This window comes from Ovis aries, chromosome 3, assembly GCF_016772045.2.
Source record: "Ovis aries strain OAR_USU_Benz2616 breed Rambouillet chromosome 3, ARS-UI_Ramb_v3.0, whole genome shotgun sequence".
In the NCBI taxonomy this organism is placed as follows: Eukaryota; Metazoa; Chordata; class Mammalia; order Artiodactyla; family Bovidae; genus Ovis; species Ovis aries.
In genome coordinates, this window is record NC_056056.1 from 212573880 (window position 1) to 212589842 (window position 15963).

Consider the following 15963-nt stretch of genomic DNA (forward strand, 5'->3'; position numbering starts at 1 on the left):
AACATCAGGGGAAGTCAGAATGTGAGGCTCACTGTGAGTTGTCTGGGAAGCAAAGTCGGATCGAGCGGGAGGGTCTTCTCGCTCCACCTCTGAAGGTGGGAGGGGACAGGGAGAGAAAGTCTGGAGCACTAGGGGTGTCCCACTTGCTGGGCAAATGAATAAATGAGGTGAGGGCCGGCAGAGGCCTGAGTCTGGAGTGACCGGCTGGCTTTCATTAGGACCCTTGCTTCACTCACTGACACACATTCTCCGGAGATGCCATGAGAATCAGCAGCTGGTACTAAGCAGCCAAGGGGCCAGTAGTTTCCGAAGGACAGGCAGGCTCCCACCCTACTTCTCGACCAGAGAGCTGTCCGTTACAAAGCCCTCACTCTAGCTCACTCTCGTCTCCTGCCAGATAAGCAGCTCCCCACACACACACACACGTACACAGAAGGTACCACTAAGCCAGCAGGAGGGTCACGCGTCCTGCCTTTGCCAGTATCCCTGGGTGACCCACGTGGGCAAAGGGGGCTGAGAAGGGGCAGAGCCTGGACTGTCCTCCAGACATCTGTGAGGTGGAGCCCCCAGCATCCCAGTCTTTCCTCCTGGGCCCGTGCAGGGACTGCACAGCCTCGCCCTCCCACCTCTCAACACACCTGCTCTTGATATGACTGCCAGCCCTCCCATCAAGAGGGGCGTCTCTGCCCCAGCCCTAAGGTTCCAGTGGGTCTAGTGACTTGCTCTGACCAAGCAGAGGGTAGATATTACATTGTGAGACCTCAGAACTTCCATCTCAAGAGGTCTTGAAGATTCCAATTTCACGTAAAAGGCCAGGTCCCTTGAGAATGAGAAATCACATCGGGGAAGAGAGGCCAAGCAGCGAGCCAGTACCAGCCCGACATGTGCCAGAGGGGCTTCTGGACCACCCAGGCCACCCTCCAGAGCTCCCAGCTGACTGCCACCAGACCACCCAGGCCCTGCAGGGCCCCAGCTGACCACATCCGTATCCACAAGCTCAGGGGCCAAGCCCAATGAGCTGTGCCTGGTCCCTGAGGATCAGTTCAGAAGGACATCTAAAGAAGTTTCCATTTAGTATATTGTGCTTGTCACGCAATCATGTCTGACCTTTTGGGACCCCATGAACTGTAGCTTGCCAGACTCCTCTGTCCATGGAATACTCCAGGCAAGAATACTAGAGTGGGTTGCCATTCCCTTCTTCAGCGGATCTCCCCAACCCAGGGATCGAACCTGATCTCCCACATTGCAGGCAGATTCTTCACCATCTGAGCCATCAGGGAAGCCCTTCCAGTTAGTATAATGCGATGCTATTTATGGAAATTAAGATAGTAGGTAGACAGCTGGATGCTAGTCTATCATTAAAATACCTGGAAAGAACATAAACCGAAGTATTAATAGTGATTGCCTCAGAAGGGTAGGATTATAGATTTTCCCTTTCTACAACATCTGTATCATTTGCAGGTTATAAGGAGTTTGTATTATTTTTGTGCAACAACAAAAACAAAAAGGTACTTTTTAAAAATTCACCTTGAATTCTGCAACAAGCCTATTTTCCTAAAAATCCACTTTCATCCTGGCACTCCGCTGTTTAGGGGCCAACACCAGCTGTCCACTGCTAGTCTGCCAAGATCAGTCTCCTCTGGGGGGCACTCCAGGTGCCCCTGAGTAAAGGCTCGCCCCCATGGCCAGCTTGTTCCTCCCCCTTCCAGCCGAATCACCGGGCCATGCCCGTCTTGATCCAACCTCCCAGCTTGCCATCCTGGTCTCTTAAGCCCCAGCCACACCTCCCCTGGGCTCCTCTAGGGGTCCTCAGAGAACAGCCCACCCAACCCTGCCCTCAATGAGACAGTGTCCTGTATTATTCTCCCTACACTGCAGGGACTGACTGCCTCTAGTAGGAGACATCCGTGGACCCAGGCCAGCTGGCCACCACCATTCCCAGTTTCTCGGTCTACAGCAGGGGCAGGCAGAGCCCAGACCAGAATCTACCCCGCTTCCCTCTCTACTGCCCCAGCCTGGATGGCAGGTGGTGACCCCGTGCTGGTGCCCCAGCCCAGCAGCAAGCCAGCAGGAGCCCCTCTGTAACAGCTGCTAGTGTGGAGCGACTCACGCCCCGGGGGTGCTCCGAGAGCTCCCCCCACCCTCGGGTCCCTCGGGCTACATCCAGAGCCCAACTGTGGCTTCAAACCTGATCGCCTTCCTGGGGGACCCAAGGAAGATTCAGTTCTCTGCAGTCAGCATGTCCAGTGTTTAAACAAAGCTGTTTAGAATCTCCCAGGATGAGACGAGCGGAAATGGCAAGCTTCGAGCTCCACCTCACTTTGCCTGAAACAAAACATGTCATTCTACATGTTCACACCCCCTACTCTGACCCGCCTGGCACCCCGCTCCTCTGAGCCCTTCCAACCGTGGGGTGGGGGGCTTGCCAGGGCAGGACCCATGCCCCCGGGGCTTGTTGGAGAGCACTGACCCAAAACCTCAGCCTCCACACTGGGGCCGGCAGCCAGGAACTGTGTTTGCTTCACACTCTAAAGGGAGGGGGGCGTTCGCATCACAGGTATATGCTGACCTGGTGAAAGGGCTCAGGTGGGCCTCTCAGCTAAGAGAAGGATGCAGGAGAATGCCCTTCTAGACAAACCCACACGCGCAAACACGCTGAGACAAGCACACACACACTCGCACACACACACACTGACACACATACACTACTCGCACACACTCACACACACGCATACTCAAAGACACACATATACACACAGATATACTCATACACACTCACACATACACACATGCATACTCACAGACACACACACATACACACAGACATACACACACTCGCATGCACACTCACACATACACACACATATACTCACAGACACACACATATACACACATGCATACTCACAGACATACACACACTCACAGACACACACATACACATAGACATACACGCATGTGCACACACATACACACACATACATACACACATATACTCACAGATGCACACATATACACACATGCATACTCACAGATACACACATGCACACACACATATATACTCACACACACACACAGACACACACATATACACACAGACATAAACACACACTCGTGCATACACATACTTGCGCGCACACACACCCACACACACATATACTCACACATAAACACATACTTGCACATGCACATACACATACTGACACACACACACACTCAGACAAGCACAAACACACACACATACACACAGACATACACACACACACACTGACACACACATACATACTCAGACAAGTGCAAACACACACTCACACATACACAGACATACACACACACACACTCACTGACACACACACACAGCCACACCCAGTTCTACCCTTGCTCTGAGCACTCCCTGAGATCACGCCCCTCCCCGTCCACTGCTCTCAGAGGCCCGTTCCCACCCCAGGCCCTCTCCCCAGCTCTGAACCCAAGCCCCTCTCCTCCCGGGGTTGCAGGGAGCACAAGCTATGCTGGGATGGACGCACAAGCACAGGGCCACTGCTCGCCAGGGCTCCAGAAGGCTGGCCCAGGTAGAGAGGGACATTGTTCAGGTTTACAACAATTTACTCACTCTAATTTATTTTCTTTTTCACCTGTTATTTTCCAGTCACTAAGTCATGTCTGATTCTTTGCAACCCCATGGTCTGCAGCACACCAGCCTTCCCTGTCCTTCACTGTCTTCTGGAGTTTGCTCAAACTCATGTCCATTGAGTCAGTGCATTTTTTGAATCTGCACAAAGATGCTTTGAGGGTTAGCAGTGGCCCTGCGTTGCCAAGGCCAAGGCCAGAAACACATCAAGATCCTACATGGGGGGCTGAGGGACCCTCAGTCTTCCTGCAGTGACAGCCAAGCCTCCCCAACAAGTAGGGGGTTCCAGGGACAGGCTGAGATGCCTGACTCTTCAGACCCCCTGGGCGGCTCTCCACCCCTATCCTTTCCTGCTTGCAGCACAAGGTCAGATATTTTTACAAATGCTGACACTGGGTGTAGAGATGATTACAAGACTCTCAGAAAGCAAGGAAGTATTCAAAGTGCAATAAATTTCCATGTCCTGGAAAGGGAGTGGGGAGGGGGTGGGAACCTCAAACACACAGACAGTATTAAGCCAGACACTCAAAACTCATCTCTAGGACTTCCCTAGTGACTAAGCAGTAAAGAATCTCCTGCCAATGCAGGAGACACTGGTTCAATCCCTGGTCTGGGAAGATCCCACATGCCTCGGAGCAACTAAGTTTATGTGAGTGTGCTAAGTTGCTTCAGTCGTGTCTGACTCTTTGCGACCCCATGAACTGGGGCCCACCAGGCTCCTCTCTCTGTCCAGGGTTTCTCCAGGCAAGAATACTAGAGTGGGCTGGCATGCCCTCCTCCAGGGGATCTTCCCAACCCAGGGATGGAGCCTGAGTCTCCCACGTCTCCTGCACTGGCAGGCAGGTGTTTTACCCCTGGGAAGGCCGACTAAGTCCAAGCACCACAACGATTGAGCCTGTGCTCTAGCAACCCGGGGTCTGCAACTGCTGAAGCCCACGTGCCTAGAGCCCATGCTCTGCAACCAGAAAAACCACCACGATGAAAAGCCTGTGCATCGCAACTAGAGAGTAGCACCCCCTTTCCGCAATTAGAGAAAAGCCCTCACACAGCAACGAAGACCCAGCACAGCCAATAAGTAAAAATTATTAAAAAAAAAAAAAAAAAAACTCATCTACACGTGGCTGCTGATCAGGGACCAAAGCGCACATGGTGATGGGTGAGCCCGCAGACTCGCAGTTCCTGGCTGCCTCTTCGAGAGCCCCGCCAGTGCCGCTGAGTTTGGGCTGCAGATCTGGTTTGAGAGGAGGGCAGGGGGAAGCCGGCCTCCACCTGGCGGATGTTCTCATTCCACCAGACTGGGGCTCTAAGAAGATGTTAGTCGCTCAGTCGTGTCTCACTCTTTGCAACCCCATAGACTATAGCCCACCAGGTTCCTCTGTCCATGGGATTCTCCAGGCAAGAATACTTTAGTAGGTTGCCATTTCCTCCTCCAGGGGATCTTCCCGACCCAGGGATCAAACCCACGTCTCTTTTGTGGCAGGTAGAGTCTTTACATCTGAGCCACCTGGGAAGCCAGGGGCTCTAACTGACACTCAGACTATTAATGTATTGGGCTGGAGCCCAGAGATGGGGGCTCTTCCTCCTAAACTCATCAGGCTGGGGCAGGAAGCAGGTGAAATGAGAGTGGCCACAGAGGCGTCAGCGCAGGACAGAAGTCAGGCCGCTAGCTAACCAGTCGGGCAGCCGTCTCTGTGGACATCCTCAGCCCCCAGCCCAGCTTCCATCAGGACTCAGAGCTCTGGTTCACTCATTAACCTCGTCCTTCCATCCTCCGTCCACCTCAAGGCCAGACACAGAAGGCATCTGAGCGATGGAGGGGAGGAGACAGGCCTGCCCCAGGTCACCTAACCAGGCAAAGGTAGACAACCTTCCACCCGGAGCTGGTCACCACTCCAGAGGCTCAACCGCAGGAGAAGACCTAGCTAAATCAAAGCCTGAGAAAGCCTCAGGAGGGGATAAACTTCCTGTCCAGAAGGGCCTTTACTCAGACCCCCGACTCTGCCTTCAGCACAGACCCACAGAAGGACAGCCGTCTGGCTAGATGGCAAGTGATGCTCAGCTGTCCGGCTCCTCCCTTGAGGCTCCTCCCAGCATGCTGGGCTTGGCAGGGCCCCTCCAGGCAGGCCCTGTGGGATTTCTGTGATGGGGCAGGACAAGGCAGGACCGGCGATGACCCTCACCCACTTGTGCACAATTCCCTCCATCCCCGCCACCGGATTTTCAGCAGACTGGCTTCCTTCGGCCTGGCCTCGTGCCGGCTGCCGGCCAGTCGTCCTGTAGGCGGTGCCCCAAATCCCAGGGCGGCAGACTGAAAGCACAACCCCCCCCCTCCCCTGCCAGGCCCCAAGGGAGCGGGGAATGACTTAGAATGAGAGCCTACATCCTGGCTGCAGCAGACTGCAGACTCAAGGAGGGACAGGAGCAGATTCCCTGGCCTGATAGGAGGGGCCGAAGGTCAGCTGGAACGGCAAGGCTGAGGGCTTGTTGAGCTGCTGACCCCGCCCCCAGCACTAAAGATGTGGTCTTAGGCAAGTCTCTGGCCTGCGTTCCACTTAACTGCTGCCATTGCGAAACGGGAAATGCGAGCTACCCCGCAGGACCCTCGTGGAAACTAAATGAGAGTAAAAGTAAGATTCAATACTGCAGCCATGTTAAATTAGGTGTGTCTGTGTGTGTGTGAGTCACTCAGCCGTGTCGGACTCTTTGCGACCCCATGGACTGTAGCCCGCCAGGCCCCTCTGTCCATGGGATTTTCCAGGCAAGAATACTGGAGCGGGTTGCCATTTCCTTCTCCAGGGGATCTTTCTGACTCTGGGGTTGAACCCAGATCTTCTACATCAGATGCAGATTCTCTACCGTCTAAGCCACCAAGGAAACCTAAAGTAGCTGTGGACGTACTGACACTGGCAGACGATGACGATGACAAATATGAATTCTGGCACCTGAGTGTCGTGTGACAAGCACAGCAGGCCAGTAAGAGGCCCGAGGCTGCTCCTGGGGCTCCAAACAGCTGTGCTGGGACTCACAAAGAAGGGACTCTTGACAAGAAAACTTCCCACCCACCACCCTTATCACCACACCACCCCCTCCACCACGCAGTCAGGTTCTGAAAGGTAAGAGATTCACAAACCACCCAGCAGGAGGAAGCCACAGGATAAAACGCACATCAGGTAAAACATTAAAAGACCCAGGTCTGTAGGCAGCGGCGCTGGAACCTGAATCAGCACCATCCACAGCAGAAGCCTGGGTAGGCTGCCATCCACATCCAGCTCCGCAGGGGCCTCAACACACGGGTGGTGGGAAGAAAGAAGCTACCAGCAATATCCCCCCGGAGCCTGCAGGAGCAGAGATGAGGACCCCTGGTGAGCATCCTGGCAGAGGGTGCCCACCCAGAGGGCTAGAGGCTTTCCTGCAGGGCCCAGTAAAGAGGAACAGATACAGGTGGGACTGGCCAGATTCCCAGAGATTCTTTTCTGGCCGGCTGGTGGGAGGTCCTCCACTCTGGCTCCCGAGCCCACTGCCCGGGAGGAGACAGGAAGCAGGAAGTTAAAGGCCTCTCCTGTATTCCCCCAGGCTTCCTCCCTACCATCAGGGTGGTGAAGAAAGAAATTAAGAATACTGCCAGCTACCATTCAGAAACAGCGAGGAGGAGGGACTATCTCCCTGGCCCCCAAAAGCCCAATTTGAGGGGCTTATCAATTCAAAGTCAAGAGCTGGGGGGCAGAGAGACAGCTAGAAAATGTCAACATCCCAGTCCATCCTCAGCCCCCAACTCACAGTGAAAGGGCAAGAGAGACTCTGGCTTTTAACAGTTTATAACACTCAGACTTTCAGAGGCCCCACCACATGGTGAACCCAGACCGGCACTGACCTGTTTTTTCCTTGAATTTCCTGCAAATACCTTGACGGCTGACAGATCAGAGACGATCCCAGGATATTTCTGCAGGAAAATACACAAAACACTAGGTGATTACCTGCTGTAAAGGCACTCCAGGGCGAAATCTGTCCAGCAACGGCCATTCTTTGGTCTGCAGTCTCTCCCATCAAGAACCCGCTCATTAGGACTTCCCTGGTGGTCCAGTGGCTAAGACTCTGCGCTCCCAATGCAGGGGACGCAGGTTCAATCCCTGGTCAGGGAACTAGATCCCACAAGCCGCAACTAAGACTCTCCTAGGCGCAGCCAAATAAAATATTAAAAAAAAAAAAAAAAAAAGAAAAACCTTATTCATTCAACAACTGGAGAAGGCCAGAAGGGCAAATGGGTTTTGGCTGCTGTGATAGTCCATTCAGCTGGTGCATGCTAAGTCGCTTCAGTCATGCCCAGCTCTTTGCGCCCCCTTGGATTGTAGCATGCCAGGCTCCTCTGTCCATGGAATTTTCCAGGCAGGAATACTAGAGTGGGTTGCCATGCCCTCCTCCAGGGGATCTTCCCAACCCAGGGATAGAACCTGCGTCTCTTTCGTCTACCTGAACTGGCAGGCAGATTTTTTACCACTAGCGCCACCTGGAAAGCACTCAGCGGGTGGTCGGTGCTAAAGACTCAGCGGGAAAGACATCCAAGATGGATTAGTGATGTCTGCTAGGGGCCCTTCTAACAGTAAGAGTATCTGTCCCAGGTATTTGCCATCCCTGGGGTAGACCCTTGGCATCCAAAGGATTTACTGTCTGGAATTCTGACCACTCACAGTGAGACAAAGTTTCGTGTATCTGAAAGTGTGTAAGTTGACTGAGACAGGAGAGAGACCCTCTGAGGCCACTTTGTTGCATCCATCTCTGCTACATCCAAAGTTCCTTTTTTTATATAATTTTATTTACTTATTTATTTTTGGCTGTGCGGGCTCTTTGTGCTGTGCGGGCTCTTCTCTAGTTGCAGGGAGCAGGGACTACTCTCACTGCGATGAATGGGCTTCTCATTGCTGTGGCTTCTCTTGTTGTGGAGCACGGGCTCTAGGGCACACAGGTTTCAGTAGCTGCAGTTCTCAGGCACTAAAGTACTAGAATACAAAGTCGTGGTGCATGGGCTTACTTGCTCCAAGGCATGTGCGATCTTTCCAGACCAGGGGTTGAACCCACATCTCTGGCACGGGCAGGTGACTTCTACATCACTGAGCCACCAGTGAAAGCCCCAAAGTTACTTTCGAGGAGCAATAAAAACTTGGTGAAAAATGGCCATCAAGTGAGAGATTAAACTGTTGCAGAAGTTGAAAGTGTGGTTAATTTGGGATGCGAAGATATATACAGGAAACATTTGGCCCTTCGTGGAAACATGACTCCGGAGAAAGCCAGGCTCGTGCACAAATGGTGCTGCAGATGCAAACTTGGGATTCTAGAAGGTTCAAGGTTCCCCCAACACAATCTACTCATTGGCCCCACTGAGCTGTTCAAAGCCCCAGCACTTCCTCAGTGCTGTTCCTCAGGCTCACCTTCCTTCCTTCTGTCGAAAGGAAAGCGGTCCTTCAGTGTTCACGACAAACACATCTGGTACATGATGTGTTCCTCTAGAATCAGAGTGATCAACTCCAACCCCGTTTGAATCCATATTATACTTTCATAGGCTGCTCACCTTATATTTTGAACTGTCATTTTTCGGAAGATCTTTCTTAACCCTTTATTGCATTATGTGCCCCATGAAAACAAGGACCTTTACCATTTTCATTTTTGTATCTGTTCAGTCCAGTCGCTCAGTCATGTCAGACCCTTTGCAACCCCATGAACCCCAGCACACCAGGCTTCCCTGTCCATCACCAATTCACAGAGCTTGCTCAAACTCATGTCCATCAGGTCAGTGATGCCATCCAACCATTTCATCCTCTCCTGCCTTCAGTCTTTCCCAGCATCAGGATCTTTTCTAATGAGCTATTTCTTCGCATCAGGTGGCCAAAGTATGGGAGCTTCAGCTTCAGCATCAGTCCTTCCAATGAATATTCAGGACTGATTTCCTTTAGGATTGACTAGTTGGATCTCTTTGCAGTCTAGGGGACTCTCAAGAGTCTTCTCCAACAACACAGTTCAAAAGCATCAATTCTTCAGCCCTCAGCCTTCTTTATGGTTCAACTCTCATATCCATGCATGACAACTGGAAAAACCGTAGCTTTGACTATAGGGGCCTTTGTTGGCAAAGTAATGTCTCTGCTTTTTAACATGCTGTCTAGGTTTGTCCTAGCTGTTCTTCCAAGGAGCAAGCATCTCCTAATTTCATGGCAGCAGTCACCGTTACAAGTGATTTTGGAGCCCAAGAAAATAAAGTCTGTCACTGTTTCTGTTGTTTCCCCATCTATTTGCCATGAAGTGATGGGACCAGATGCCATGATCTTCGTTTTTTGAATGTTGAGTTTTAAGCCAGCTTTTTCACTCTCTTCTTTCACTTTCATCAAAAGACTCTTTAGTTCCTCTTTGCTTTCTGCCATAAGGGTGGTGTCATCTGCATATCTGAGGTTATTGATATTTCTCCCGGCAATCTTGATGATAGTTTGTGCTTCCTCCAGCCCGGCATTTCATGTGGTGTATTCTGCATATAAGTTATATACGAGCAGGGTGACGATATACAGCCTTGACACACTCCTTTCTCAATTTGGAAACAGTCTGTTGTTCCATGCCCAGTTCTAACTGTTGCTTCTTGACATGCATACAGATTTCTCAGAAGGCAGGTAAAGGTGCTCTGGTATTCCCATCTAAGAATTTTCCAGTTTATTGTGATCCACACAGTCAAAGGCTTTGGCATAGTCAATGAAGAAGAAATAGATGTTTTTCTGGAATTCCCTTGCTTTTTCTATGACCCAAGGGATGTTGGCAATTTGATCCCTGGTTCCTCTGCCTTTCCTAAATCCAGCTTGAACATCTGGAAGTTCTCGCTTCATGTACTATTGAAGCCTAGCTTGGAGAATTTTGAGCATTACTTTGCTAGCATGTGACATGAGTGCAATTGTGCAGTAGTTTGAGCATTCTTTGGCATTGCCTTTCTAAGGGATTGGAATGAAAACTGACTTTTTCCAGTCCTGTGGCCACTGCTGAGTTTTCCAAATTTTCTGGCATACTGGGTGGAGCACTTTAACAGCATCATCTTTTAGGATTTGAAATAGCTCAGCTGGAATTCCATCACCTCCACTAGCTTTATTCAGAGTGATGCTTCCTAAGGTCCACTTGACTTCACACTCCAGGATGTCTGGCTCTAGGTGAGTGATCACACCATCACAGTTATCTGGGTCATTAAGATCTTTTTTGTATAGTTCTTTGTATTCTCACCATCTCTTCTAAATCTCTTCTGCTTCTGTTAGGTCCATACCATTTCTGTCCTTTATTTTTTCTGTCCTTATATGCAGTGCCCTTCTTTGCATGAAATGTTCCCTTGGTAGCTCTAATTTTTTGAAGAGATCTCTAGTCTTTCCCATTCTATTGTTTTGTATCATCAGATGTAGATCAGCACAAACTCTTTTTAACATTAAGAAAGCTTTATTAATTATTTATTTTGGCTGCACTGGGTCTTACTCCTTGGAAGGAAAGTTATGACCAACCTAGACAGCATATTCAAAAGCAGAGACATTACTTTGCCAACAAAGGTCCGTCTAGTCAAGGCTATGGTTTTTCCAGTGGTCATGTATGGATGGGAGAGTTGGACTGTGAAGAAAGCTGAGCACCGAAGAATTGATGCTTTTGAACTGTGGTGTTGGAGAAGACTCTTGAGAGTCCCTTGGACTGCAAGGAGATCCAACCAGTCCATTCTAAAGATCAGTCCTGGGTGTTCTTTGGAAGGAATGATGCTAAAGCTGAAACTCCAGTACTTTGGCTACCTCATGTGAAGAGTTGACTGGAAAAGACTCTGATGCCAGGAGGGATTTGGGGCAGGAGGAGAAGGGGATGACAGAGGATGAGATGGCTGGATGGCATCACTGACTTGATGGACGCGAGTCTGAGTGAACTCTAGGAGTTGTTGATGGACAGGGAGGCCTGGCGTGCTACAGTTCATGGAGTTGCAAAGAGTCGGACACAACTGAGCAACTGAACTGAACTGGGTCTTTGTTGCAATGCATGTTCTCCAGTTGAGGTACGTGGACTTAGGTGCTGTATACGAACTCTTAACTTGCAGTATGTGGGGTCTTAGTTCCCCGACCAGGGATCAAACCCAGGCCCCTGCATTGGGAGTGCAGAGTTTTATCCACTGGACCACCAAGGAAGTCCCAGCACAGACTCTTGTACTAAGACACACATTAAAGAATCACCCCCAAGCAGTGTGGCAAAGCCAGGAGAGATGAAGACATAAAATGCCAAAAGGTTCTTTGGGGATGGCTCTGTGAAGGAGCTCAGACATGAGTAGGATCCTAAAGAGTGGAAGGAAGGAATGGGGAGGCACAGTTCAGGAAGGTGGAACAGTCTAAGAGACAAAGAAGGAATGAGCCAGGCATGCTGGGAGATGAGTCTGGCTGGCACCGGGGATCCCTGGGGGAAGAGAGTGGAAGATGAAGCTGGACAGGCAGGGCAGGTTGGGTAGGAAGGATGTGTGTGCGCGTGCTCTGTCTCTTCGGTCATGTCCAAGTCTTTGCAACCGTATGGACTGTAACCCACTAACCTCCTCCATCCATGGTATTTTCCAGGCAAGGATACTGGAGCCATGCCTTCCTCCAGGATCTTCCCGACCCAGGGATCGAACCTGTGTCTCCTGTGTCTCCTGCATTAGCAAGCGGGTTCTTTACCCACGGAGCCATCTGAGAAGCCCAGGAAGGATATGTGGTACCAGCTAAGGCACCTGGACTAGATCCACACCCTCTCAGTCCGTGGGGTGCCCACCCCAGCAGGCCTGGGCCTCGACAGTGGAAGAAGTCCTCTCCTCCCCTGTGAGTCCAGCTTCTCAGCTAGGTTATAAATAACAGACACCACTTAACTGCACACCTGCTGTGTCTGAGGCCCTAAGCTACGTGCTTCACATACATGCTCCCACTCCTCCTTCCAACAGCCCTGAGAGCTGGTATTGTTATCCTCCTTTTGTAAGCAGCAAGGGAAAGCTCAAAGAGGTGAAGGCACTTGCCCCAGGCCTCACCTGCTCACTCATTTACTGAACAGATCGGCTGGTGCTGGGGCTTCCCAGGTGACTCAATGGTAAAGAATCTGCCTGCCAATGCAGGAGACTCAGGAGACACAGGTTCAATACCTGGGTGGGGAAGATCCCGTGGAGGAGGACATTGCAACCCACTCTAGCATTCTTGCCTGGAAAATCCCATGGACAGAGGAGCCTGGCAGGCTATGGTCCATGGGGTCACAAAGAGTCGAACACAACTGAGCAACTGGCCGGTGCTGAAGTTATATTCACAGGGATGAGGACTGGCACTCCAGCCAGCTACCTACTTGTCTTATTCATTCCTCAAGGGCAACATTTATTAAGGACATGCTTCTGCTGCTGCTGCTAAGTCGCTTCGGTCGTGTCCAACTCTGTGCGACCCCATAGATGGCAGCCCACCAGGCTCCCCCGTCATAGCAGGAGCCTAATGAACCACACTGAGTAGAGTGGAGGTAGCCGGGGACTGAGGGGATGGGCTACAGTTTAATGGGGGTACAGTCTCAGTTTTGCAGACAAAAAAATTCTGGAGATCTGTTGCAGAACCATGTGAACATACTTCCTACAACTGAACTGTACATTTTTAAATGGTTACGATGGTCATTTTTATGCATTCTTTTTACCACAATTAAAAATAGAAAATAAACAAAGAACACATTAACTCACTGATTGGCTGCTGATAGCATTTTACACTGTTAGACATCCAAAGATGGAAGAGACCCTACAAACATTTTAACCCATAATCATCCAAAAGAGAGGACTGGGGACTTCCCTGGAGATCCAGCGGTTAGGACTCTGAGCGTCCAACGCAAGGGGCACAGGTTCGATTTCTGGTCAGGGAACTGCCAGAAGCCCTGGGGCATAACCAAATTCAGAACACAAAGAGAGGCCTGGAGAGGAGCGGTAACTTGCCCAGGGTTGCACAATTAGGCGATGTTAGGACGAAGGTCGGAGCCCATGTCTTCCAGGTTCAACAGTGAAGAATGACAGAGGCAGCTGACATAGCAGAAAACACAGCCTAAGGGGTCAGAAGCCACGGGTTCAAGCTCTGCTTCTCCCACTTACGCGTTCAGTGACCTCAGGGAAGTCATTTATTCTCTCTGAGCCTCATTTTCCTAAACTATAAGGGGGCAATTTAAAACGACATTTGCTTGGGGACTTCTCTGGTGCCCTACTGGCTAGGACTCCATACTCCAGGAGGCCTAGGTTCGATCCCTGGTCAGGGAACTAGACTCACACGATGCAACTAAAGATCCTGCATGCCACAACAAAGATCGAAGACTCTGAGTGCTGCAATGAAGATCCAAAGCAACCAAAGAAATAAAAAATTTTATTTCAAAAATTTTTTAAATTATGTAAAAAAATAAAAATGTGTTCATCAACTTAAAGATTAAAATATGACTTGCTGCGGTTGTTTAGTCACTAAGTCATGTCCTACGCTTTGCGACCCCATGGACCCCTCTGTCCATGGGATTTTCCAGGCAGGAATACTGGAGTGGGTTGCCATTTCCTTCTCCAGGAGATGTTTCCAACCCAGGGATCAAACCCACGTCTCCTGCATTGCAGGCGGATTCTTTACCGCTGAGCCACCAGGGAAGCCAGCCCATAAAATATGATTTAATCAGATCAAAAAAAAAAATCCTCTCTCCATTCTGGTTCACTCTCAGCTGTTCCTGGCCTTGCACACAGCAGGTCTTCAACAAGCGACTGTAGAACTGAATCACCGTTCAAGTTTTATCCACCCCAACCCTCCTCCCTCACTCACCCCTCCAACCCACAGCTCAGTTGCATGGGCCCTGCCAGGACCCGGCAGAGGGTAGGAAGCCAGTGTGAACGGTCTGCCTCCCTGGCTGCATTCCTTAGCTAAATATAAATGATTTGTCCAGGCCATTGTTTGAAATTGTCCATAATATGTCTCCTCCCCTTCCCATTACTTACAATGACAAGTTGACTACACATCTTTATAGCAGAACATACATACAAAACATTCTCTGTGGTTATTTTTAGTAAAGAGAGGGAAGCTGGCTGATATGCAGGGATCAGAGCATGAGTCCTCAGTATTCTCCACTAGTCCAGGAAAGCTTCCTGGAGGAGGAAATACTTGAGTCACCCCAGGGAGGGGGACAGCTGCCTGTCAGAAGGGCACCATCTCATAAAGAGTTTGGTTCTCTGAAGTTATCCATGTTTGGGGTATGGGGAGGAAAGGTCTACCCAGCCCAGGGGACCCCATTGTACCCTAATGCTTCAAACCTCCCCAGACACTAGCAGCATTGGGGAAAGAGACAGAGAACGGACAGTATCTTTTCCAAAGACAGGAGATCCAAGACTCCAGCTCTGAAATACACAACTACAAACACTGCTCTTGGTAAGGAGCCAGATTCTTGTTTGGACTTTTTAATTTCTTTATAACCACAGAAAGTTTTTTAAAGTCCCAAACTTGGATGCACAGATGGGCTACATCCCAGACCTCGGGGCCTGCCAAAGCCCTGTCACTGAGTGCCGACCTGCCAGCGGTGGCCCAAGAGGTGGTCGGGGAGTTCCGGGGCTGCAGGCGGTACCCAGCCCTGCCCGAGCTCCCGACCCTCCCTGGGGGCGCTGAAGGGACCTCCCCCGGCCGTCCCGCTGGGTTCCACAGTCAGAACCTCTTGACAGCTCCGGAGCTCCGCCTTCCTGCTGCATCCTACCGACCCCCATCCCTCCGCCTAGGGTTCCGCCGGCCACTCCCGCACCCCGTTCCCGGAAGGTCCTCCTCTGAGCCTTTCCCCGTGAAGACCCCTCCTCGCCCGGTTACCGGGCACCGCACACGTCGCGCCCTTCAGGCGGCTTGCCGCCCCCTCACAGGGCGCAGATCCCACCCCGCCCTCAGTTGGCCCACTGCCGCCCCCGACACCCCTTCCAGGGGCGCCCTGGGCCGCTCGCCCCTCCGCGGACCGGGTCGGGGGATTGCCGGCCCGCCCCCCGCCAACCCGGACCTGTAACCCTGCTCGTTCCTGAGCCCCCGGCCCGCGGCCCGCCGCCCTGCCTGCCCCGGGCCGCACTCACCGAGCTCCCAAGAATGTGGGGTCCTGCTCGATCGCGCTCGCGCGCCGCCGCCACTGCCGCCGCCAGCGGAAACAGGGGGCGGGGCCTGTCCTGGACTGCGAGGCCTCGGGGCGGGGCCTGCCAAAGGGGTGGGGCGGGGCCTGCCCTGGAATGGCGAGGGCGCGGGGCGGGGCGCGGGCGCGGGGCGGGGCCTGCCGAAGGGGAAGAGCGGGGCCTGCCCTGGAACTGCGAGGGCGCGGGGCGGGGC

General features: G+C 51.7%; 1 protein-coding gene and 1 non-coding gene across 3 annotated transcripts in view; one reads left to right on the forward strand and one right to left on the reverse strand.

Annotated features, from left to right (window-relative positions):
* TSPAN9 (tetraspanin 9) overlaps positions 1-15789 on the reverse strand; it is a 190374-nt gene extending 174585 nt beyond the window's left edge. For both annotated transcript variants that reach the window (XM_027965719.2, XM_060411572.1), the window contains exons 1-2: positions 15717-15789; positions 7500-7568 (exon numbers count right to left, since the gene is read on the reverse strand). The gene's annotated coding sequence lies outside the window, so the exon portion shown is untranslated. The remainder of the gene's footprint in view (positions 1-7499; positions 7569-15716) is intronic.
* On the forward strand, positions 7695-7767 carry TRNAG-CCC (transfer RNA glycine (anticodon CCC)). Its single transcript has one exon. It is a non-coding gene; the product is annotated as a tRNA-Gly (tRNA).
* Positions 15790-15963: the final 174 nt, after the last annotated feature.